Below are 24,199 nucleotides of genomic sequence, written 5' to 3' on the forward strand. Positions count from 1 at the left end.
GTTCCCCTCATCTCCACCACCACCGCAGATGTGGCGCAGGCTTTCATCGCCACCTGGATCGCCCGCTTCGGCGCACCGGCGGACATCTCGTCGGACCGCGGACCGCAGTTCACCTCCGAGCTGTGGGGCGCGGTCGCCCGTAACCTGGGGGTCAAGCTCCACCATACTACGGCCTACCACTCCCAAGCCAACGGGTTGTGCGAGCGATTCCACCGCTCCATGAAGGCCGTGCTCATGGCCGGCCTTCAGGACGGCGGTTGGGCCGACCGGCTGCCGTGAGTCCTTTTGGGCCTCCGCACGGCCCCCAAGGAGGACCTCCGGGCGTCCACCGCCGAGCTTGTCTACGGCCTGGCGCTACGCGTCCCGGGCGAATTCGTGCCCGACGCTACCAGTCCCTGGTCCGCAGCTCACCAGCGCTCGGACCTCCAGGAGACCGCCCGACGGTTTGCCCCCGTGCCAACGTCCCACCACGGTGACCCCCAGTCCTACGTCCCCCCAGCGCTTCGCACAGCGGAGTACGTTTTTGTGCGTCATGACGCACATCGGGGGCCACTCCGGCCCCCGTACGATGGGCCCTTCCGGGTCCTGCGACGGGACGACAAGTCGTTCGTCATCGACATCGGCGGCAGGTCGGACCGGATTGCGGTGGACCGCCTCAAGCCGGCGCACGTGGACATCGACCAACCGCCACGGTTGGCCCTTCCGCCGCGGCGAGGCCGCCCCCCGTCCACGGTGCCCCCCACTCGACCGCCCACCACCACACCGGACCCCCCTCCCCCACGACCCGCCAGGAGTCGCTTCGGCCGGGTCATCAGGACCTCCCTTAAATTGACCCTGACGGTGCAAGTCGATTCTGGGGGGACGTGTGTAGCGGCTACCGCTGGATATACACAATCGCCTTGCACCTACCGAGGACGCAGAGCGATGACCATGCCGGGCTCGTCCAGGACGCCCGGGCACGCCCCCTCTCGCCTTTCCCGGGCAAACGCTCCGGGATAATGTGTATATATATTGCTGCCCGATAAACGGGCTTTTCAGAGTACCCGAGTTGATTTGACACAATAAAGAAACTCGGACGAATTCCAGCTTTTTGTCGCGTCCATTCTTTCGATTTACGTTGGAGCATAGCTCCTACAACATTAACATTCTATAATTGCTATTGTTAATACATCGATATTGTATAGGTTATGAAATGCACATTATAATATATTGCGCAATGACAAAATAAGGTTCATGAGGAAATGGAATAATCCGTGAGTTCTGTGGAACGTTGCGATTTTTCAAATCAGAACTCCCATCCCGAGGATGATGATGCAACCAAACGACCCGAGGATGACGATGCAACCAAACGACCCGAGGATGATGATGCAACCAAACTACACGAGGATTATGGTGCAACCAAACTACACGAGGATGATGGTGCAACCAAACTACCCGAGGATGATGATGCAACCAAACGACCCGAGGATGATGATGCAACCAAACTACACGAGGATGATGGTGCAACCAAACTACCCGAGGACGATGATGCAACCAAACGACCCGAGGATGATGATGCAACCAAACGACCCGAGGATGATGATGCAACCAAACTACCCGAGGATGATGATGCAACCAAACTACCCGAGGATGATGATACAACCAAACTACCCGAGTGATGATGAAAAGCGAAACTAAGCTCAAGTGGAACAGCACTGGTGGTAGTTTCAAGTCATCTGTGCGAACGAATCACATTAAAAAGATTCTTGTGATGTAACAACAGAGAGATAAAATCAAGATTCAACAATGGGCATGATGACGTCACAAAGTTAAAGGTCGCGTCATTATGTGAGAACTGAATGCTGAGAAGGTGTCGCATCACATCCTGTGATGAACAAATCATACTTACCTGTTACCTGGCAGGAGACAAAATCGTGAATAAACAGGTAGTGTCCTCAGGGCGCGATCTACCCGTGACACTCCAGTTGGGTTACCTGCTCTTAGTGAAGGAGACCGTGGGACCTTTAACGTTCACCAACTAATGCTAGCACACAGGACGTCCGGCTTTACGTCCATCCAAGAGACGAAGATGAACACCTTGATGAATCACCTGCCTGCAAAGCACGAGGACGGCAGTTTATACCTGGGTCGGCATTCGAACCCAGCCGTCCAGAGGCGCATGCGATTTGCACTTCTGGAAGCAGAGGAGCTCTCTTCCGGTCGTTCGATTTGGACTCTTCTCTTCTCGGAAGCTCTTCTGCCTCTTCCGTTATCCAGCAGAAGAGGCGGTTAGAAGAGGAAGAGGAAGAAGAGGAGGAAAAGGAGGAAGAGGAGGAAGATGAGGAGGAGGAGGAAGAGGAGGAAGAGGCGGAAGAGGCGGAAGAGAAGAGGTTATACTTACGCAGCAAAACTTGCAAGTGAAAACACAATCTGGATATCTGCATCAACTTGTGATGTGGTGTCATCTTTGTCTAATTCTTCCATCATGAGCGCGAGTAATACATGTTTGGCCGCCATCTTGCTTCTCTTCTGCCTGTTCGGCGCAAAGCAATCTTCCGGAAGAGGCTTCTGTCTTCAGAAGAGACCAAATCGCACGCACCTCAGGGTTCAACCTGAAGCACGTTTTGAAGATCGTTCTCCCGAATGAGTTCAGTTCAGGCTCCAATTGAACTTTCTGAACTCGAACATCGATCGGAGAAATCTGTGCATCGGGATTCGGGAAAGATGTTTGTTTTGATAAATGATCATGAGATGAGAAGGAGTGTGGGAGCTATGCTCGCACGATAAAGCCAGACAAAATGGACGACACAGGAACGAAGTTTCACCGAGCTATTTATTTTAGCTCAACACGAAAGAACTCAAAAGCACTGAATCAGCCCATCGAACGGGCGGAAATTTATAAGGCAAACTCAACACACAAAAAGCCACGCCTCTCAGGCGGGGCGTGGTATGCAAATAGGTAAGCCACGCCTCTCAACGGGGCGTGGTATGCAAGACAAGTGTTCGCCCGGGAAAGGAAAGTCTGGACACGCCCGGGCGAGTCCGGACAAGTGACCGCTCGCGGGTTGCATCATCGGCTGGTGCAAGATAATTGTGCCATGCTTCCGGTAACCGCTACATGCGCCCCCCCAGAATTAACATGTACCGGGAGAGTCAGTTTGAGGGGGTCCTGATGATCTGGCCGAAACGACCCCTGGTGATTCGTGTGGGGGTGGTAGGTGGCGTGGCGGTGGATGGTCGGGCAGGGGGCTTGGTTGATGGGGGACGGCCCCGTCGTGGAGGAAGGGCCAACCATGGAGGTTGGTCGAGGTCCATATGGGCCGGCTTGAGGTGGTCCACGGAGATGCGGTCCAGCTTGCTGCCGATGTCGATGATGAATGACTTGTCGTCCCTCTTCAGGACCCGGCAAGGTCCATCGTACTCTGGCCGGAGCGGTCCCCGGTGTGCGGCGTGCCGGATAAAAACGTACTCCGCAGTGCGAAGAGCTGGGGGGATGTGGGGTTGGGGGCAGCCGTGGTGGGACATGGGCACGGGGGCAAATCTCCTGGCGGCCTCCTGGAGGACCGAGCGTTGGTGAGCCGCGGACCAGGGGCCGGTGGCGTCGGGGATGAATTCGCCCGGCACGCGCAGTGGCTGGCCGTAGACCAGCTCGGTGGTGGAAGCCTGGAGATCCTCTTTAGGGGCCGTTCGGAGGCCCAATAGGACCCACGGGAGCCTGTCGGCCCAACAGTCATCCTGGAGGCTGGCCCTGAGAGCGGCCTTCATCGAGCGGTGGAACCGCTCGCACAAGCCGCTGGCTTGGGGGTGGTAGGCCGTTGTGTGGTGAAGCTTGACCCCCAAGGAATGGGCGACCGCGCCCCAAAGCTCGCAGGTGAATTGCGGGCCTCTGTCGGAGGCAGTGTCCGAGGGGGCACCGAAACGGGCAATCCAAGTGCCAATGAAGGCCTGCGGCACGTCGGCGGATGTTGTTGATGCCAGCGGGACAGCCTACGGCCACCTGGTGGTCCTGTCCACCATCGTGATGAGGTGGGTGAAGCCCCGCGAGGATGGAAGGGGTCCCACCAGGTCCACATTGACGTGGTCGAAGCGCCGCGCGGGCACGTAAAATGGTGCCAACGGGGCCTGGGTGTGCCGGTGGACCTTCGCGTGCTGGCAGGCGACACAGGCATTGGTCCAGTCCCGGACGTCTTTACGGAGCCCGTGCCAGACGAATTTCACTGCCCCGAGCTTCTGTGATGCTTTCCGGCCCGGGTGGGAAAGGCCATGGAGGGCGTCAAAAACGTGCCGCTGCCATCCGGTGGGCACGATGGGGCGAGGTTGGCCCAGGGAAACGTCACACAGGAGAACCATGCCTGTGTCCTCGAAGGGGACGTCGGCCAACCGCAGGCCTGTGTCCGCTGTCCAGAGGGCTTGCACCGTGGGGTCGGTGGTCTGGTCGGCTGCCATGCGGGCGAAGTCCACACCCAGGTGGACGGCGTTTGCGCCGGACCGGGAGAGGCAATCGGCCACAGCGTTATCCTTGTCCGCAACATGCCGGATGTCCGGACACGGCAGAGAGGTGGCGCTGCTGGCGGGCCGACCACGGCTCTGTGACCTTGGCCATGGCAAAGACCAGGGGTTTGTGGTCCACAAACGCCATGAACGGGCAGCCCTCCAAAAGATGGCGGAAGTGGCAAACAGCCAGGTAAAGGCCGAGGAGTTCGCGGTAGAAAGCGCTATACTTGCGCTCGTTAGGGCGGAGCTGCCGGCTGAAGAAGGCCAGCGGTTGCCAAGCCCCGTTCACCCACTGTTCATGCACGGCGCCCACCACGGAGTCAGAAGCATCCGTGGTGAGGGCGATGGGTCCGTCGAGCGCCGGGTGTGCCAGCATGGTCGGGTTGGCGAGGGACAGCTTAGCGCCCGTGAACGCCGCGTCCATCTCTGTGGTCCAGGCGACGTCGTGCTTGGCCGGCTTGCCATGGAGGGCTTCGTACAGGGGGCGCATGAGTTGGGCGGCGCGAGGCACGAACCGGTGGTAAAACTTTACCATCCCCAAAAATTCCTGTAGGGCCTTGATGGAGTGGGGGCACGGGAAACTTGTGACTGCCTCCACTTTGGTAGGCAGCGGGACAGACCCGCGCTTCATGATGCGGTGCCCCAGGAAGTCGACGGTCGTTACGCCAAACTGGAATTTCGCTGGGTTGATGATGAGGCCGTGCTGGCCGAGGCGCTCAAAAAGCGTGCACAGGTGGATGAGGTGCTCCGCCCGGGAAGTGCTGGCGACAAGAATGTCGTCCAAGTAGACGAACAGGAAGGTGAGGTCACGCAGCATGCTTTGCATCAGCCATTGGAAGGCCTGGGCCGCATTCTTAAGGCCGAACAGCATGCAAAGGAACTTGAAGAGGCCAAAAGGTGTAATTACCGCCGTCTTCGGCACGTCGGCCGGCCGGACGGGTACCTGGTGGTAGCCCCGAATGAGGTCGACCTTGGAAAAGATCACCCGCCCCGCCAAACAGGCGGAAAAGTCCTGTATGTGTGGTATCGGGTACCGGTCGGGGATGGTGGCATCGTTGAGGCGGTGGTAATTGCCGCATGGTCACCATCCGCCACCCGGTTTGGGCACGATGTGCAGGGGCAAGGCCCACGCGCTATTCGAGCGCCGCACAATGCCCAATCGCTCCAGCGTGTCGAATTCCGCCTTTGCCACGGCGAGTTTGGCCGGGTCGAGGCGGCGAGCCCTGGCATAGACCGGTGGACCTGTGGTCGGGATGTGGTGTTCGACGCCGTGCTTGATGGCGATGGCCGAAAACGTCGGCTGTGTGAGGGCGGGAAACTCGGCGAGTAGGCGGGTGAAATTGTCCACGGCCGGGAGCGCGCAGGCTAGCTTGGTCGGAGCAGAGCCGCTCAATGAGCAAGCGAGCGAGATGAAGGTCTCCACGTTGATGAGCCGACGTCGACCAAAAGCCCATGGGCACAAAGAAAATCTGCACCCAGCAAGGCCATGGGCACGTTCGCCGTGATGAAGTCCCACTTGAAGCGCTGGCCCCCGAAGCAGAATGCGATGCTGCGCAAACCGAAGGTGCGGATGGAGGAGCCGTTTGCGGCGACCAAGGCAGGGCCGCACAGCACGGCCTGTTTGTCCTGCACCGAGGCGGGTATCACGCTCAGCTGAGCGCCGGTGTCACACAAAAAACGCCGCCCGGACTCTGTGTCCATGAAAAACAGAAGGCTGCATGAATGGCCGACGCTCATGGCAGGCAGTGAGCGCCGGCCTGGTCGTTTCCCGACCCGCCGAAAGTGCACGGTGGGCGGCACGTTCTGGCCTTCTGCCCGAACCTGGCGTGGTAATAGCACATGGTCCGCTCTGGTGGAGGCTCCGGCGGTCGCGTCGGGTTCGGTCGATGGGGCGTCGCGGCGGCCGCTGCCGTCAATGGTGCGGACTCGGCCGGTGGTGGCGCTGGTCGTTGCGCGGGCATTGCCTCTGTCGGCCCAGGGTTCCAGGCGGCCGCGCCGACGTGTCGCCTGGCTGAGAAACATTTATCGGCCTCCTTGGCCAGTGCGCGAGGGTCCGTGATGGGCGAGTTAGCCAAAGCTAATCGTACCTGCCCGGGTAGCCGCCGGAGGAACAGCTCGCGGAAGAGGAAGTCCGGGCTGTGGTCACCGAGAAGAGCAAGCATGTGGTCCATGCGTTCGGATGGACGGGCCTCGCCCAGCTCCGGGAGGTCGAGTAGTTGTCGTGCGCATTCGGTCTCCGTGAGTCCAAACGCACTGAGGAGTAGGCCTTTGAGCGCGCCGTATTTGTCGGCGTCCGGTGGGTGCTGTAGGAAGCTCAGGACCCGGGCAGTGGTGGAGCCGTTGAGCGCGGAGACCACATGGTGGTAGCGTGTCGTGTCCTCCGTAATTTTCCGCAGGGCGAATTGGGAATCCGCTTGAGAAAACCAAACGGCCGCGTGCCACTCCCAAAAGCCCGGGAGCTTCAAAGCTACAGCTGACTCCATCGCCGTGTTCTTAGAAAGGGGTCACCAATTGTGGGAGCTGTGCTCGCACGATAAAGCCAGACAAAATGGACGACACAGGAACAAATTTTTACCGAGCTATTTATTTTAGCTCAACACGAAAGAACTCAAAAGCACTGAATCAGCCCATCGAACTGGCGGCAATTGAAAAGGCAAACTCAACACACAAAAAGCCACGCCTCTCAGGCGGGGTGTGGTATGCAAATAAGAGTTCGCCCGGGAAAGGCAAGTCTGGACACGTGACCGCTCGCCGGTTGCGTCATCAGCCAGTGCAAGGTAATTGTGCCATGCTTCCGGTAACCGATACAGGAGTTTGTTTATTCAATGGGATAATCAGAGATAACGGGTTTAAAATAAACGATATCATCACATGAAAGGATTTAAACCTCCGCGGATAAACTTCAGGTGAAAAAACAAGTTGAAAATTCAGCTGATGTGATTAAAATAACCACGTGACCTGTTGTGAGACTTCAATGCGCGGGAGATCACGCCCGTTCTCAGAGGCTGCGTTATCACGTTGTTCATGACGTCGCTGAACGAGGCTGCGTCATCACGTGGTTCAGCGCCACTTCGGTCAAAGGGAATCTCCAACTCAACACCACGACCAAACAGCCCTGCCCGGTAACCCCGTGCCAGCCCTCACCCGTGGGTGTAATACACACAGTGACGTGACCTATTCTTTCCCCTCTACATCCTTTCATTGTTGTACTCGTACCTTTCAGACAGTTCTCGAGGTTATCCATGTAGAAAACAGATGAGAGTAACTGGCTACTAACATTGATGGCTGAGTACAATAAAGGTAATGATCACCGACAACGTTGGAGGTCACGGATATTATGGACCAATATATGAAGAACACAGGGTGAGCAAAACCCTTCACAGGTAACACATTGAAAAACAAAACCCACCATTAACCAGGGATAAAGCAGAAATAACAAATGAATAAGCAAAACATTTGATAAATTATAATCTCACAAACAGTCAACACTTCAAATAAATGTACGTACCAATTAGTCATGAACAGTATCTGCAAGTCCATTACAGGGTTTTGCCTCCCCTCCAACCTCAGGGAGTATTTTGCCCCATTACGGTACTCAGGCAAGTATTATGACCATCACATGATGATCCCAAGCATCCAAAATATAATCCTTCAAGTACTTGGGCTGGTATCGTGGATGGCTGGAGGGTCTTGGTGCACAGTCGCTTGGAGACATTGTTGGATGATCCACCCAGGTGTCACTGATGGTCTCAACATATTGGGAGTGATCTGGTTGATGGGTGTTAAGTTTTGGGGGTGTAACGGAGATGTGATCCGTTGCTTGGCTGACGGGGATTGGAAAGGATTCAGAACTGTCGGCAGGTGTAGACAGCTCATCAGAGATATATGGGGGGTCTGGTGGTTTTGATGTTGGTTGGAGGCAAACGTCTTCAGTGTTCAGAGAACCTCCATGTACCCTATTGCGAGGAAGTGCGGGCGTATCTTCCCAGTACTTGGATAACTTGTAGCATTCTGATTTTTTTACCCGATCCGCTGCACTTCTCAAATGGGATCCTACAAACTTGCGTATGTTACAGCAGGGTCCATCGATGGCCGAAACGAGGTAGCGGTATCTTGCGCATGACTTGTTACGGTCAGAGTACAGAGAGACTAAATCACCAACATGTTGGTCCTGACAGACCCCTTGGGCACCTTGGACTTCTCACTAAATGGGTGGTTTGAAGAACGAAGCTGGTGTTGGGTTTCTATCATTTGCAGGTCAGAGAACGGGATTTGTTGATTGGTGAACTGATCCCGCTGGCACCACATCTCACGGGCTGAGAGGCCCCCGGCATGAATTCATGAATTCAGACTGTCAGTGCCCAGTGCGACGGTTAGTGGGGTTACTGGTCCTCCCATCGGCTCCTGTCCTAAAAGTTCATCCTCAAGTTCACGAACTGCCTTCTCAGCGACGGGATTATTGTTGGGATTTTTAATGCGACCAATCTCAATGCACATGCGATGTTGTTTAAGCAGCTCATCATGAACCAAACGTGTGAAGCCGGGGGCCGGCTCGGTGCGGATGGCAGCAGATTGACCATCCAATGGCCGGAGCTCTGTGCATAAACGGACCAAGTTATCGCGGAGAGTGCTGTGTTGTTCATTGTGCACGATACATGATGTAGTGTAAGAGGAGGTACATTCTCGCAATACAAGAATCAACTGGTGATTGCATTTGATTATATCTGCTGTGAATCTGCTGATGTAGAATCTGCTGTGAAGGATGCACCAACAGCTCTGGGAGGGTCTCCACTGGACTGTTTGATAATGGTGTGTTGGTGGGTTGCACAATGCAGCACACTGGTGGAAATTGGAGGTCACCTGATCAACTGCTCCATCCAAGTCGAGAGAATAGAAATAGCGGTGAATGACGGAACTAAGTTGATAACGACGCGGGTGATCCAACTGAATGTGTAGTGCTGTTAGTAGGACATTGAGTACCTGACATGGGACAATGATGCACTCACGTGCTGGGGACAGGGGGTCATTATGACGAACTGCTACTCAGGCAGCTTTGGACACTGAAGCGACCTGGAGGTATCATTTGACATCCTTGATGTTGGTAGCTTTCTTTGATGGGCAGGTGCCCTGAACGAGGTGGGCATGAGTCCCCCTTATGTGTGGGCACTCCGCCTGCACTGCCAACCAAGTGGCTCTGTTGGTGAAGGACAGTTTGGCACGACCGGAAATAATGTCCTGAGCTGACATATGCAGGACTCCGGCTTCCTCCTCGCTTCTAATGAAGGCACAAATCTGACCGGTGGTATCAGTGCAGTTCGGGGCATTGCACATGGCAAAATCAGATGGAATGTTGGTGGATCCTGCAAAGTGCCGAACAGATGCCTGATACGGGCTGACAGTGGACAGGAATGAGGATATACGAGTGCTCGCAGAGAACTCACCACGACAAAGATTCTCATACTCTTGTACGCATGGTTGCTATCGGTGAGGATGGAAGCGTAATACTTAGACTGGATAATAAAGGGACTGAAGTGTTTTACTTAGGTGGTAATGGAAAGAGCCTCAACCACACAAGGCAACCAGGTAGGTTGGCCTCCACGGAATTTCGCGCAGAAGAAACCCGCGAGGTGAGGTCTTCCACTGCGTGTGATGTACAAAATCAATCCAATACTATGTTGTTTTACTGAACCGTCTGTTACAATCCACAGCTGATCATTCGGACGGGGAAGAACAACAGCATGGGTCGAAGCAAGAGCGGCTTGGGCTCTGCGGAATGCAGCTTGCAACTCCTCAGTCCACATAACTCTGTCCAGTGTTTGGCATCCAGCTACATCGTCATCCAAGGGGATAGAAGTGCTGAGCAGCCAGGGATAACATGAGCCAGAACCTTATATGCCCCAATAAAGAATATCATTCCTCTGACCTTCTCAGTAGCCGAGCACGTGGAGAGAGTAGCCAAGTGATGTGTGCTGGTCTGGATAGTACCATTAGACTAGATCCAGCCCAAGATGGTAGTGCTCTTCGGGCATATAACATTCTTTGGAGCAGATACGCGGAGTCGACATTTATACAGGGCATGCAAACCCATTCAACAGTTTTGGAGGAGCACATCCAATGTGCTACAACCACAATAGAGGTCGTGTGAGCTTGGCGACGGTTCCCTTCTCCAAAAGATCACCAAGGACGTGGCATGTGAGTTCTTCAAGAGCCGTTTCTGATCCAGGCATTCCCATTGCGGACCTGGGATACACGCATATCCCACGAAAGGGTGTGGCCACACCGCAGTAATTCATGGGCTGGTGGGATAATGGGATTTGTTAGAAGACACTCGTAAGGTCGGTCGTAATAAGGTCCTTCCACTGCGCAACCTTGCGGAGATGGACTCTACATTTGGCATAAGAGAGGGTTGGTGCTAACAGTACCGGCCATGTCAGCAAAGGCAGTGACCAAGCGAAAGCCACCATTGGGCTTCTTGATCAAGAACGAGGGACTCAGGTACTCTACCGTGATCCCAATGTCTTCTGGGTGGGAAAAGACTCCAAGTTTTTCGAAGTCATCAAACTTGTGTTGCAGTTCGCATAATTTATCATGTGCGTACTGTGGCAACCAGCATTTGCGCTGTGGGGGCTGAACCGGGCCCATGTTAACAACAGCCTCGAAGGGTAGCTCACCTGCAACGCCGTTGTAACCTTGGAAGACTGGGTCAAACACTTCATCATATTCTTCCATACGTGCGCAAAACCTGGATCGCATTTCAGGAGTGAACATGTTGCCAGGGTCCAGGGTGACAGTTGTAGTGTTTTGTGGGCAAAATGGATGTGCATCTTACTTTCGGGGGGGGGGGGGGGGGTCGGTGTCAGTATAAGCCCCTGATTGTTCTTTGGTATACTCAAGTATGTACACGGGTCGGATCTGGCAAAACTGCTCCTGTCATTTGAGAACTCCTGGTTTGTTGGTTAAATTGGGGATCCGAATGTTCCCGCTGAAGCTGTGGATAACACTGGGTGGGGGACAGAGTTCACAGGATCGCAGTGACCTTGCAATGGGGGCATCCATGCGAGGTTCAAGTGCAAACACTGAGTCCATATTCGAAATGTCATTTGGGAGCACGATTTCAACAAAATCTCCAGGCCACTGACTACTTGTGTGCGGCGGGACACGTAGTACGTGAGCTTGGCGTACAGTATAGCGGTCCATGTTCCTTCCATCAGAACCATACATGTAAGTGGTGCCATCACCCAGGATCATTTGGTGCTTAGCAGGGTGGACAGAGATGTCATTAAACTCCATGAAAGGTGTTCCTGCTTGTACCTCCATGTCTAGATTCTCGACCACCAGGCCCTCAAATTGGAATTTCCTTCCATCGTGCATGAGTGTAAGTCTGGTTTCACCAACAATTTGAAGAAGGGAGGTCCCATCTGCCTGATGAGTGGACTGTGTGCTTTTCTGAATCTTGGCTCCTAAGTTGCTTGCAGTGGATGCGCGAATCAGGTTACCCATGGCACCACTATCGATGGTAACCCGGGTTGTGTGGTGGCCATGGAAGGTGTCTAGATATGGAGACTGGCGGACCTGAACACGAAGGGTAGTGGGTGGTTCTGGGTAACTTATGTCATTATCACTTTTGTCCAAATGGGCATTTGTTAAGTCTCCCAAGTCGTTGTCTGACCCTTCCAATATGCCAGCCACTCGGCGTGCTCTTGCAATAGACCAACAATCTCGTTTGGGGAGATAAGAACATTCACTGAGTAAATGACTATAATCAGCATGACGCACTTGTTTGCAAAGGGGACAGGACTTCACAACTTTGTTGGGGAGAGTCCCCGAAAGGACTTGCCTGGGATTTGGCAATGAGAATAATGTCTGGCGGGAGACTTGCGGTCGACACGTTTATGTATGCATGGACTTTGCATCTTCAGCAGTGTGGAGCTCATCTAATAGTGAGTCGAGCACCTGCGATATCTCCAGCGTTGGAGAGAGCGTTGTTTGACCAGTCCTTGGAGCCCACTGTGGACAAGACAAAGCCATGTGAGCACAACAAAGTTCTCTAATGAGGGAGATAGCTCCTCATCTTCAGTTATGACCTTGTCATGGCAGGAAGTGCCACCATCCTGTCGGCACAAGTTATCCTCCACAAATGGAATCAGGCACTGGTACAAATATTCATGGCGCTCCTCGCGATTATGGCGTATCACTGCAAAGTCGATAAAGTGTGCAACCGTCGACTGGAATCCAAAATGTTGTCGAATCGACTGCCATACGTTGGCTATAGATGTGGAATTCCAGACTATAGTGTGACGGGATATCACAGGGCAGTCGTTTGCAATTTGACCTTGCACAAGTTCCAGAACGTTAGTTTTCTGCCGGGCAGTTCAACGCCGCTCAGCGGGGATATTGGCAACATCATCGATGAGTCCACAAAAGTGGAACGCTCTGCTCTTCTTCTCCCAGGTGACACCCTCGGTGAGGAAGGGAGCTAATTTGGGATCGACAGATATAATATAAAGAAAATTGTGTCTCCAATTTTCAAAATATTTCACCGTTTCAGTTTTGCTGAGTGATCATTGCTTCAGTGCATGGTGTGTGGCGGCCATTTTGATGATGCGCACATTGTGGATTGCAAGACGATGTATGTAGCACAGCTATAGCACAGCCAGTTGGCCACTCATCATCCTGTGAGGTGTGAGTGGAGTGCAATTATGGCACTCATAACAGTGATCCTCTGCCGATTGCCGTCTCCAGTCCTTCCTGGACGAAGATTGCATGGATATGTTTCTCAATGATGCCACCACGCCACTTTTGTGAAAGGGAATCTCCAAACTCGACACGACGACCAAACACCAGTCTTGCTGACGTGATAAATCAGCTTTTATTCACCAATAGCAATCATGCTGCATGAGGCAAAACCATTGCCGATCCAAGCCGAAACCTCTGCATGGTAACCCCGTGCCAGCCGTCATCCGTGGGTTTAATACACATAGTGGCGTTGTTCCTGATCCAGGAAGCTTCAGGAACCGCAGTCCTGTTTTTATTTCTCCGATTATTCACTTCAATGTTGAACTTGTAGCGGTTACCGCTGGATGCACACAATCGCCTTGCACCGGCCAGAACACGGCAAGACGCGCCTCTCCCGGGCATGCCCGGACTCACTGTTCCCGGGCACGCCCGAACCTCCCGGGCACGCCCGGTCTCGTCTTTCCCGGGCATGCTCGCTCTCGCCTTTCCAGGGCTCGCCCAGAGCGTCCGGGCATGCCCGCTATCGCCTTTTCAGGGCTCGCCCAGAGCGTCCGGGCATGCCCGCTATCACCTTTCCAGGGCTCGCCCAGAGCGTCCGGGCATGCCCGCTATCGCCTTTCCAGGGCTCGCCCAGAGCGCCCGGGCACGCCCAGCCTCGACTTGCCAGGCCGCAGCCAAACACGCCTGGGCAGGTCCAGACTCGCCTTTCCAAGGCTCGCCCTTGACACCCGGGCATGCCCGGTATAGCTTTCGCCAGGCAAACTTCCCGACATAAATGTGTATATATATTGCTGCCCGATAAACGGGCTTGTCAGAATACCTGAGCTGTTTTGTTTCAATAAAGCAACTCGGACGAATTCCGTCTTTGGTCGCGTCAATTCTTTTGACTCGCGTTGGAGCGCAGTTCCTTCATTGGTGACCTACCGACATGGATACGGCAGTGACGCTTAAACTGCCTACCTTCTGGGAGGCTCACGCGGCTGTTTGGTTCGCTCAGGCGGACTCTCAGTTCGCCCTGCGAGGCATCACCGTGGACGACACCCGCTTCCACCATGTTGTGGCGGTGCTCGGTTCCGCCACCGCGGCCCGCGCCTTGAGCCTCCTCAAGCACCCGCCGGCTGCTGACAAATACGACGCGCTGAAGACACTCCTCCTTGATGCTTTCGCCCTCTCACCGGCAGCACGCGCATGGTGCCTGCTCGCTCTGCCCGAGCTCGGCGACACGCGCCCGTCAGAGCGCATGGACTATATGCTCTCGTTGCTCGGTGAGCACTCTCCGGATTTTCTGTTCTGCGAGCTGTTCCTTCGCCAGCTGCCTCACCCGGTACGGCTCGCCCTGGCTGGCACGTTGATCACGGATTCCCGCGCCCTCGCCAGGGAAGCCGATAAGATCTCCTCGGCGGGCCAGCACATCGGCGCGGTTACCTGGAGCCCGCCGCCGTCCGAGGCGACGCCCACGACGCCCGAGCACCCTGCGCGGTTGGAGGCCGAACTGCCGGTGCAACTGGCGGCCACCACGCCGCACCGCCCGCTTCCGACACGACGGCCGGGGCCTCCACCTGACCGGGCGTGGTGTTATTACCACGCCAGGTTCGGACACAAGGCTCGGACGTGCCGGCCCCCGGCAACTTTCGGCAGGTCGGGAAACGGACGGGCCGGTGTTCATTCCCAGCCATGAGCGCCGGCCACTCGGGCAACTTGCTGTTTATTCGGGACAAAGCGTCTGGGCGGCGTTTCCTGTGTGACACCGGTGCCCAACTGAGCGTCATACCCGCCTCCGAGCAGGACAGGCGGGACGCCGTTTGCGACCCCTCTTTGGTCGCTGCTAATGGCTCGGCCATACGCACTTTCGGCCCACGCGTCATCACCCTCTGCTTCGGCAGCCAGCGTTTTCAATGGACTTTTGTGACCGCCTGCGTCCCCATGGCTTTGCTGGGCGCCGACTTCCTCTGCGCGCACGGGCAGCTGGTCGACGTCAAACGTCGTCGCCTTGTCAATGCCGAGACCTTCAGCTCCCTGGCGTGCACAATGAGCAGCTCCGCGCTGACCGAACTGGCGTGCGCCCTCCCGGCAGCGAACGAGTTCGCTCGCCTGCTCGCGGAATTCCCGGCCCTCACGCGGCCGACGTTTTCGGCCGTCGTGGTGCGGCACGGGATCGAGCACCACATACCCACTACGGGCCCGCCGGTCTACGCCAGGGCCCACCACCTCGACCCGGCCAAGCTCGCCGTGGCGAAGGCCGAGTTCGACGCGTTGGAGCACCTCAGCATCGTGCGGCGCTCTGATAGCGCGTGGGCCTCGCCACTGCACATCGTGCCAAAGCCGGGGGGTGGATGGCACCCGTGTGGCGACTACCGCCGTCTCAACGACGCTACCTCCCCCGACAGGTACCCGATCCCGCATATTCAGGACTTTTCCACCCGTTTGGCGGGACGGGTCATCTTTTCGAAAATTGACCTGATACGGGGCTACCACCAGGTACCTGTCCGGGCGGCCGATGTCCCAAAGACGGCCGTCATCACACCGTTCGGCCTGTTCGAATTTTTGCGGATGCCGTTTGGCCTCAAGAACGCGGCCCAGGCGTTCCAGTGCTTGATGGACGGCATGCTGCGCGACCTGCCGTTTCTTTTCATCTATCTGGACGATATCCTCATCGCCAGCACGTCCCGCGCCGAGCACCTCCTCCACCTCCGAACACTGTTCGGTCGCCTCAGCGAGCACGGCTTAATTGTCAACCCGGTCAAATGCCACTTCGGCGCGACGACCGTTGACTTTTTGGGCCACCGCATCACCAAGACCGGGGCCGTGCTGCTGCCGACCAAGGTCGAGGCCATCACCACGTTCCCGCGTCCCCGTTCCATCAAGGCCCTCCAAGAGTTCCTCGGCATGGTGAATTTTTATCACCGATTCGTGCCCCGCGCTGCTCAGCTCATGCGGCCCCTTTACGAGGCCCTCCAGGGCAAGCCGGCCAAGCATGACATTGTTTGGTCCGCGGCCATGGACGCGGCCTTCGCCAGCGCCAAACGGGCCCTCGCCGACGCAATGCTGCTGGCTCACCCGGTGCTCAACGCGCCCATCGCCCTCACTACGGACGCCTCCAACTACGCTGTGGGCGCCGTCCATGAGCAACGGGTGGACGGGGTTTGGCAGCCACTCGCTTTTTTCAGCCGGCAACTCCGGCCGAACGAGTTAAACTACAGCACGTTCGACCGCGAGCTGCTCGGGCTATTCCTGGCCGTTCGCCATTTCCGACACCTCCTGGAGGGCCGCCCGTTCATGGCTTTCGTCGACCACAAGCCGTTGGTCTACGCAATGGCTAAGTTCACGGAGCCGTGGTCAGCCCGCCAGCAGCGCCACCTCTCCGCCGTGTCGGAGTTCACCATGGACATCCGGCACGTCGCCGGCAAAGACAACACCGTGGCCGACTGTCTTTCTCGGGCCAGCGCGAACGCGGTCCACCTTGGCGTAGACTTCGCGCTCATGGCGGCCGACCAGACCACCGACGCCTCGGTGCAGGCACTCCGTGCGGCGGACACGGGCCTCCGCCTGGCCGACATTCCCTTTGCGGGCACCGTCCTGCTCTGCGACGTCTCCCAGGGCCAGCCTCGCCCCATCGTGCCCGTTTCCTGGCAGCGCCGCATCTTCGCCTCCATCCACGGCCTTTCTCACCCGGGCCGGAAAGCTTCTCAGAAGCTGGTGTCGGCGCGTTTCGTCTGGCACGGCCTTCGACGAAACATCCACGACTAGGCCAATGCCTGCACGGCCTGCCAGCGGGTCAAGGTCCACCGCCACACCCAGGCCCCGCTGGCACCTTTCGCCGTGCCTGAACGGCGTTTCGACCACGTCCACGTGGACCTGGTGGGTCCCCTGCCCCCCTCGCGGGGGTTCACCCACCTGCTCACCATGGTGGACAGGACCACCAGGTGGCCGGAGGCTGTGCCCCTCGCCTCCACCACCACCGCCGACGTGGCGCAGGCGTTCATCGCCACCTGGGTCGCGCACTCTCGGCGCACCAGCGGACATCTCGTCCGACCACGGCCCACAGTTCACATCTGAGCTTTGGGGCGCGGTCGCCCGTTCGTTGGGGGTCACGCTGCACTGCACCACGGCCTACCACCCCCAAGCCAACGGGTTGTGCGAGCGGTTTCACCGCTCCATGAAGGCCGCACTCATGGCCGGCCTTCAGGACGACGGTTGGGCAGACCGGCTGCCGTGGGTCCTTTTGGGCCTTCGCACGGCCCCCAAGGAAGACCTCCAGGCATCCGCCGCCGAGCTCGTCTACGGACAGCCGCTCCGCGTCCCGGGCGAATTCGTGCCCGACGCTACCAGTCCCTGGTCCGCCGCTCGCCAGCGCTCGGACCTCCAGGAGGCCGCCCGGAGATTTGCCCCCGTGCCAACGTCCCGCCACGGTGGCCCCCAGTCCTACGTCCCCCCAGCACTTCGCACAGCAGAGTACGTCTTTGTGCGTCATGACGCACACCGGGGGCCACTCCGGCCGCCGTACGACGGGCCCTTCCGGGTCCTGCGACGGGGCGACAAGTCTTTCATCGTCGACTTCGGCAGCCGGCCGGACCGGATTTCTGTGGACCGCCTCAAACCGGCGCACATGGACGTCGACCGACCACCACGGTTGGCACTTCCTCCGCGGCGAGGCCACACCCCGTCCACAGTTCCCCCCGCTCGACCACCCACCACCACGTCGGACCCCTCCCCATGACCCTCCAGGGGTCGCTTCGGCCGGGTCATCCGGACCCCCCTTAAATTGACCCTGCCGGTGCAGGTCGATTCTGGAGGGGCGTGTGTAGCGGTTACCGCTGGATGCACACAATCGCCTTGCACCGGCCAGAACACGGCCAGACGCGCCTCTCCCGGGCATGCCCGGACTCACTGTTCCCGGGCACGCCCGAACCTCCCGGGCACGCCCGGTCTCGTCTTTCCCGGGCATGCCCGGTCTCGTCTTTCCCGGGCATGCCCGCTCTCGCCTTTCCAGGGCTCGCCTAGAGCGTCCGGGCATGCCCGCTATCGCCTTTTCAGGGCTCGTGCAGAGCGTCCGGGCATGCCCGCTATCGCCTTTCCAGGGCTCGCCCAGAGCGTCCGGGCATGCCCGCTATCGCCTTTCCAGGGCTCGCCCAGAGCGCCCGGGCACGCCCAGCCTCGACTTGCCAGGCCGCAGCCAAACACGCCCGGGCAGGTCCAGACTCGCCTTTCCAAGGCTCGCCCTTGACACCCGGGCATGCCCGGTATAGCTTTTACCGGGCAAACTTCCCGACATAAATGTGTATATATATTGCTGCCCGATAAACGGGCTTGTCAGAATACCTGAGCTGTTTTGTTTCAATAAAGCAACTCGGACGAATTCCGTCTTTGGTCGCGTCAATTCTTTCGACTCGCGTTGGAGCGCAGTTCCTTCAAACTGATGCATGATGTAACTAACTTGTCCATTGTTTGGATTAAATGAGGTCGATGTTCGTCAGTGTATGACTACGGTTAACTCATAACGCACTGTAAACTGAATGGCATTGAGGTTCAGGCCCTTTGGGATACTGGTTCCCAAATCAGCAGAGCAAGCAGAGACTGTCTACAAGATAACTTGCCAGACACCATTGTAAGACCAGTGGAAGAAATCCTTCAGGATGGATTGTGATTAAAGGATGCAAATGGAACCCCATTCCATTTGAAGAAAGGTTTGAAGCAGAGTTTTAGCTTTAAAACGGTGGCACAGAATAGTCCATTTTGGTCCCTGTTTTGGTCAGTAAGGGACCGGTGACAGACGCAATAATTGGCTTCAATGAAATTTCAGCGATGATGGTTCAGAACAACGCGATGTCTGACGATATAGTAGTACCACAGGAGCCATTCATTTCTTTTTTTCCGGAACTGAGCGATCACAAGTATATACAGGCAACCAGACTGTGCCGAATCGAGAGGAGGGACCAGTTTTCATGCAGCCAGCCGCCACCATACTCAAATTCTTCCTGGGAAAACAACAAATAACCTTTATGTTCGTTCTCATACACTTGCAGTCAAAACACCCACACTGTGAGAAACTGACCAAGAACAGTACTGGCCAGAAGGGGAGGCAGTGAAACTTTTTATGTACACTTCGTCAAAGCCCCTACAAGAGCTAACGCATGGAACATATAAGGGGAGTGGGAGACAAGAGGGGAAGAGAGGGAAGTACAACAACAGTAGGGAACAGGGACATCGGGAGATCTGTGAAAGAGAGAGGGCTGGCATGGAGTATATGGGATAAACAAGATGGACATGACAGGGATGTTTTATTCAGGAAAGAAATTGGAATTTGAAGGAGGTGGATTAAAGATAGATTAACGGGGGAAGAAAGATCAAGGTTTTGGATGGAGAAAAATATGAGATGGTGGTGAACACCTGTTTTAAAGACCTGGAGGGAGGAGTGGGATTGAAGAATGTGGCAGTTTGTTCCACAGATGAAAAAGAGGAATGAAAGAGTGAAGGTGAGCAGAGAGTCTTGATTGTGCAAGTTTCACCAGAAGAGGTACTTGTCGGAGTCAGTACTTGAGTACTGGCAGACCTTGTTCACACTGAGGGAATATTTGGGAGACAGAACACAGTCAGAGAAAGGGGTGCCAAGCTGAATAGGAGCCGATAGAAGATAGAACGACTGCCAATCTGCCTGTGGTGAGAAAGTGAAAGGCCCTCATAATCAGATTGATTATGGGAGGTACCAACATTCCTAAAAGCTTTGGTTTCTACAGCGTGAAGCCACACTATGTATGAGGCAGGAACACCAGCCCAAAGGGAAGAGCAGTACTCCCTCAAAATGCAGATGAAAGCTTTGTAGGGGGTGAGCATCTCAGCAGTGTCAAGGAAGGGCTTCACACAATGGAGGATGCCCAGTCGGCGACTGGCTTTGGAGGCCAGCTTGGACATGTGGTTTTCCCAGGAAGATCACTGCAGATAGCGAGACCAAAAAGCTTCAGTGACAGAACTTCTTCAAAGAGGATTGCTGAGAAACTAGATGTGAGGGCCTTCCAAACAGTCTTTTCAGAGAGACAAGGTGAGAGTGTAAGATTTGTCAGGATTGAAAGACATGTGCCATGTGTTTGACCAGCTTGTAATTTTTGTCCAAGTCTGCAGAGAGGCTGATTTTTGCCCAGAACTGTCAATCTGAGGGGTGAGAGATGGAACGGTAGAGGGTGGAGTCATCAGCAAAAATATAAAGATTTTACAGAGAGTCAGAAAGATCACTGATGAAGATTAGGAAACGCACAGGTCCCAGAATACTGCCTTGAGGAACTCCAGCCTGGTCAGGTTGGGGAGATGAGAGAATTGATGAGAGAGATGAGAGAGATGAGAGGAGGGAGGGGGGTGAGTTCCCCTCTGTGTTCAAAGGTATTCCTTCCAATAACATGACATGATCAATGATGTTGAGAAAAATGTGGTAGCAAGCAGCTGTGTGGCCTTTCACATTAGGACCTGTGCAACTGAGCTGCTTGGTCGCAATCAGTGATGGCATGAAGTGCAGTCATGTCAAGATGGTAAATGCTATGCAAGGCTTTCAACTGTTTTGGTGAACAACTCTCGGTTTGATCAGGATTACTTATGAGGATATGGACAACTCCACACCCCCTCACCCTCCAAGACTGATATATAATTGATCATTATGTGCCATTACATATTCACAATAAAACAGACACTGCATTTGTGTTTTGAGGATCTCTCTTCATTGCGAAACCTTTCACAAATCCAAGTTTCATGAAAAACATAAGCAGAAGTCTTGTTGTGATAAACAATTTTACAACAAGAGTGTTCTCCCCATATCACACATGGCAATAAAACATGGACTACAGCCAGAATTGAGTACAAATTGATGCTCAAACTGCCATGGAAAGATGCCAACTGAGCATAACCAAAAAGGGACAAAAAATAATGAAATAATAAACAAAACAAAATTTGTAAACACTGGTAAAAATCAAAAAACTCAAATGGAACTTGGCTGGATACATAACAAGGACAGACAAAAGAATTACAAACTGGCAACCGAAGGAACGCCATGAAAGAAGCACAATGAGATCCAAGCTCAGATTGAGATTAAATTATGTTACCATTTGAGTTTTTGGCATCAATTTTTCAACAATTCTCTTTTACGACAATATGGCGAACCAGATTAATAAAGTTTACATATTTTTAAAGCTGCCATTTTCTGTGAACTTAGTTTAAGGACTCGGATGGGGTTAGCATTTTGAGATTATTGTTGCCTTCTAACAACAGTTTGCAGTCATTGTTGTGGACATTCTGGTGACAGCCAGCCATATGGCTTTCGTCAAGGGGTTCGCTGTGCTGGCTGGTTGTCAGGGGTTACAGATGCTACTCTGAAAAGTTGTGTTTACAACGTATATGCCCAAAGGGCTGTACGCTTTCACGACAGCTTTCTCCATACTGGTTCACTGAATACCTTTCCTAATGCTGAGGATTGCTTACAAGGGGGGGGGGGGGGCACGTACAACCCAGTATGGGTAATGCCATGTGAATTTAACAAACCGATATCAGCAAAACGTTTCCCAGTCAAAGCACTTTTTATGCGAGCACTCCAGCGTGGGTTACACTGTGGACGTGTAAGCTCCATTTAGAAATAAAATTCTTGTCACAAATAGAACATTTGTAATGATGCTCTCGTTGGTTGTTATCCCCATGGGCGAGTTTAATGAGGTTGGAGGAAGTTCTCCCAGAACTCAAAATCTCCACCTCTTTTTTCGGATCATTATTCATGAACCAGTTTGTGAAACTTCATTCTCATAGCTTTGGTCCAACGGCTCCTTTTAGATGCCTCACTGAACCTCTGACAACCTCCACCTGTAGCCTGTTTGTCGCGATATTCCCCAAAATGCTTTTTGAGTACTCCGTTTGGGTTTTCTTGATCATTCGGATTCTATGTTGCTCCAAACATCACTGGAACATTTTCAGGTTTCTTCAATTTCGAAATCCTCTTAACCTCATTTTTCATATCCTGGTATCACAGATTTCAGCTCTCCTGTATGGATCCTCATATGCGTTTTCAAATGTACTTTTTGAAAGAAACCTTTATCACATATCGAGCATTTGTGAGGACGCTCTCCCGTATGGATCCTCATAGGTAATTTCAAAGCATCTTTTCGAGAGAAACCTTTATCACATATCGAGCATTTGTGGGGTCGCTCTCCTGTGTGGATCCTCATATGTAATTTCAAACTGCCTTTTTGAGAGAAACCTTTATCACATATCGAGCATTTGTGAGGGCGCTCTCCCGTATGGATCCTCATAGGTAATTTCAAAGCATCTTTTCGAGAGAAACCTTTATCACATATCGAGCATTTGTGGGGTTGCTCTCCCGTGTGGATCCTCATATGTAATTTCAAACTGCCTTTTTGTGAGAAACCTTTATCACATATCGAGCATTTGTGTGGTCGCTCTCCCGTATGGATCCTCATAGGTAATTTCAAAGCATCTTTTCGAGAGAAACCTTTATCACATATCGAGCATTTGTGGGGTCGCTCTCCCGTGTGGATCCTCATATGTAATTTCAAACTGCCTTTTTGTGAGAAACCTTTATCACATATCGAGCATTTGTAAGGTTGCTCTCCTGTATGGATCCTCATATGTGATTTCAAACTGCTATTTTCAGAGAAACCTTTATCACATATCGGGCATTTGTGAGGTCGCTCTCCTGTATGGATCTTCATATGCGTTTTCAAATGGACTTTTTGGGAGAAACCTTTATCACATATCGAGCATTTGTGAGGTCGCTCTTCCGTATGGATCCTCATATGTAATTTCAAACTGCCTTTGTGAGAGAAACCTTCATCACATATCGGGCATTTGTGCGGTCGCTCTCCTGTATGGGTCCTCATATGTGATTTAAAATGGCTTTTTCGAGGGAAACCTTTTTTTTCTTTTTATTTTGTATACAGAGTCGAGGCTCGTGAAAGAGCTAACATTTATCAAACAAACAAATCAAACAAACAAGCAAACATCTATATATAGAAAACACAGTTTGTGTGTGTGTGTGTGTGTGTGTGTGTGTGTGTTATGTTACCGGTAGACTCCTAAACGGAGAGGCTCACGTTCTTGATATTTGGCACAAACACGGCCATTGAGCCTGGGAAGAACAAGGTCGACCTAAAAATTTATTTCATAATATTTTTAAACCATATTTTTACCTCAGCGCATTTCAGCGAGGCATATTATGACCGGAATGGCAGAGCAGCGCGCTGATTCGCTCAGAGCGATCACGTGATGTTCCTTGCCGCCATTAACTCAGTTACGCATTCACACGTATTTCAGAGCGAAAAGCGATTCCGTTTTTTTCACATTTCAGTGAGGAATGTTGCTATTCACACCACATAGGTTTTTTTCCCTTTCATCTTTAGATCCATATTTTTTGCCAAAACGTAGCGCATTATGGCTCTCTCGAGCTCGAGTTAGCCAATCACCTGGGAGCATGAGGCCACGTTGGCCACGCCCACGACCCGACGCAGGGTTGCAATCGATCGCTCAGAGCGATCACGTGATGTTCCTTGCCGCGCGATTGGCGTTTTTTTCACATTTCAGCGAGGAACTTTGCCATTCACATCACATAGGTTTTTTTTTTCTTTCATCTTTAGATCCATTTTTTTTTTTCAGCGAGGAATATTATACACGGATTCTGAATCGGTGGCAGAGTAGCATGCTGATTCGACGATTTGTGTGCCCTCCCCCCTCCCTTCCCCCTCCTCCTCCCCCCTCTTCTCCCTCAAGTTTATACACGGAATGCTGGGTACTTCCCCCCATTCTTCTGCCCTCCCCCCCTCTCCTCCCCTCCCCCCCCTCTCCTCCCCTCCCCCCGTCTCCTTCCCTCCCCCCCTCTCCTACCCTCTCCCCCCATTCCCCTCCCCTCCTCTTCCCCCACCCGGCAATGCTGGGTACTCCCCCCCCTCTTCTCCCCACCCCCCTCTCCTCCCCTCCCCCCCTGTTCCCCTCACCTCCTCTTCCCCCT

Source organism: Myxine glutinosa, chromosome 1 (genome assembly GCF_964187855.1).
Source record: "Myxine glutinosa chromosome 1, kmMyxGlut1.1, whole genome shotgun sequence".
Taxonomy (NCBI): Eukaryota; Metazoa; Chordata; class Myxini; order Myxiniformes; family Myxinidae; genus Myxine; species Myxine glutinosa.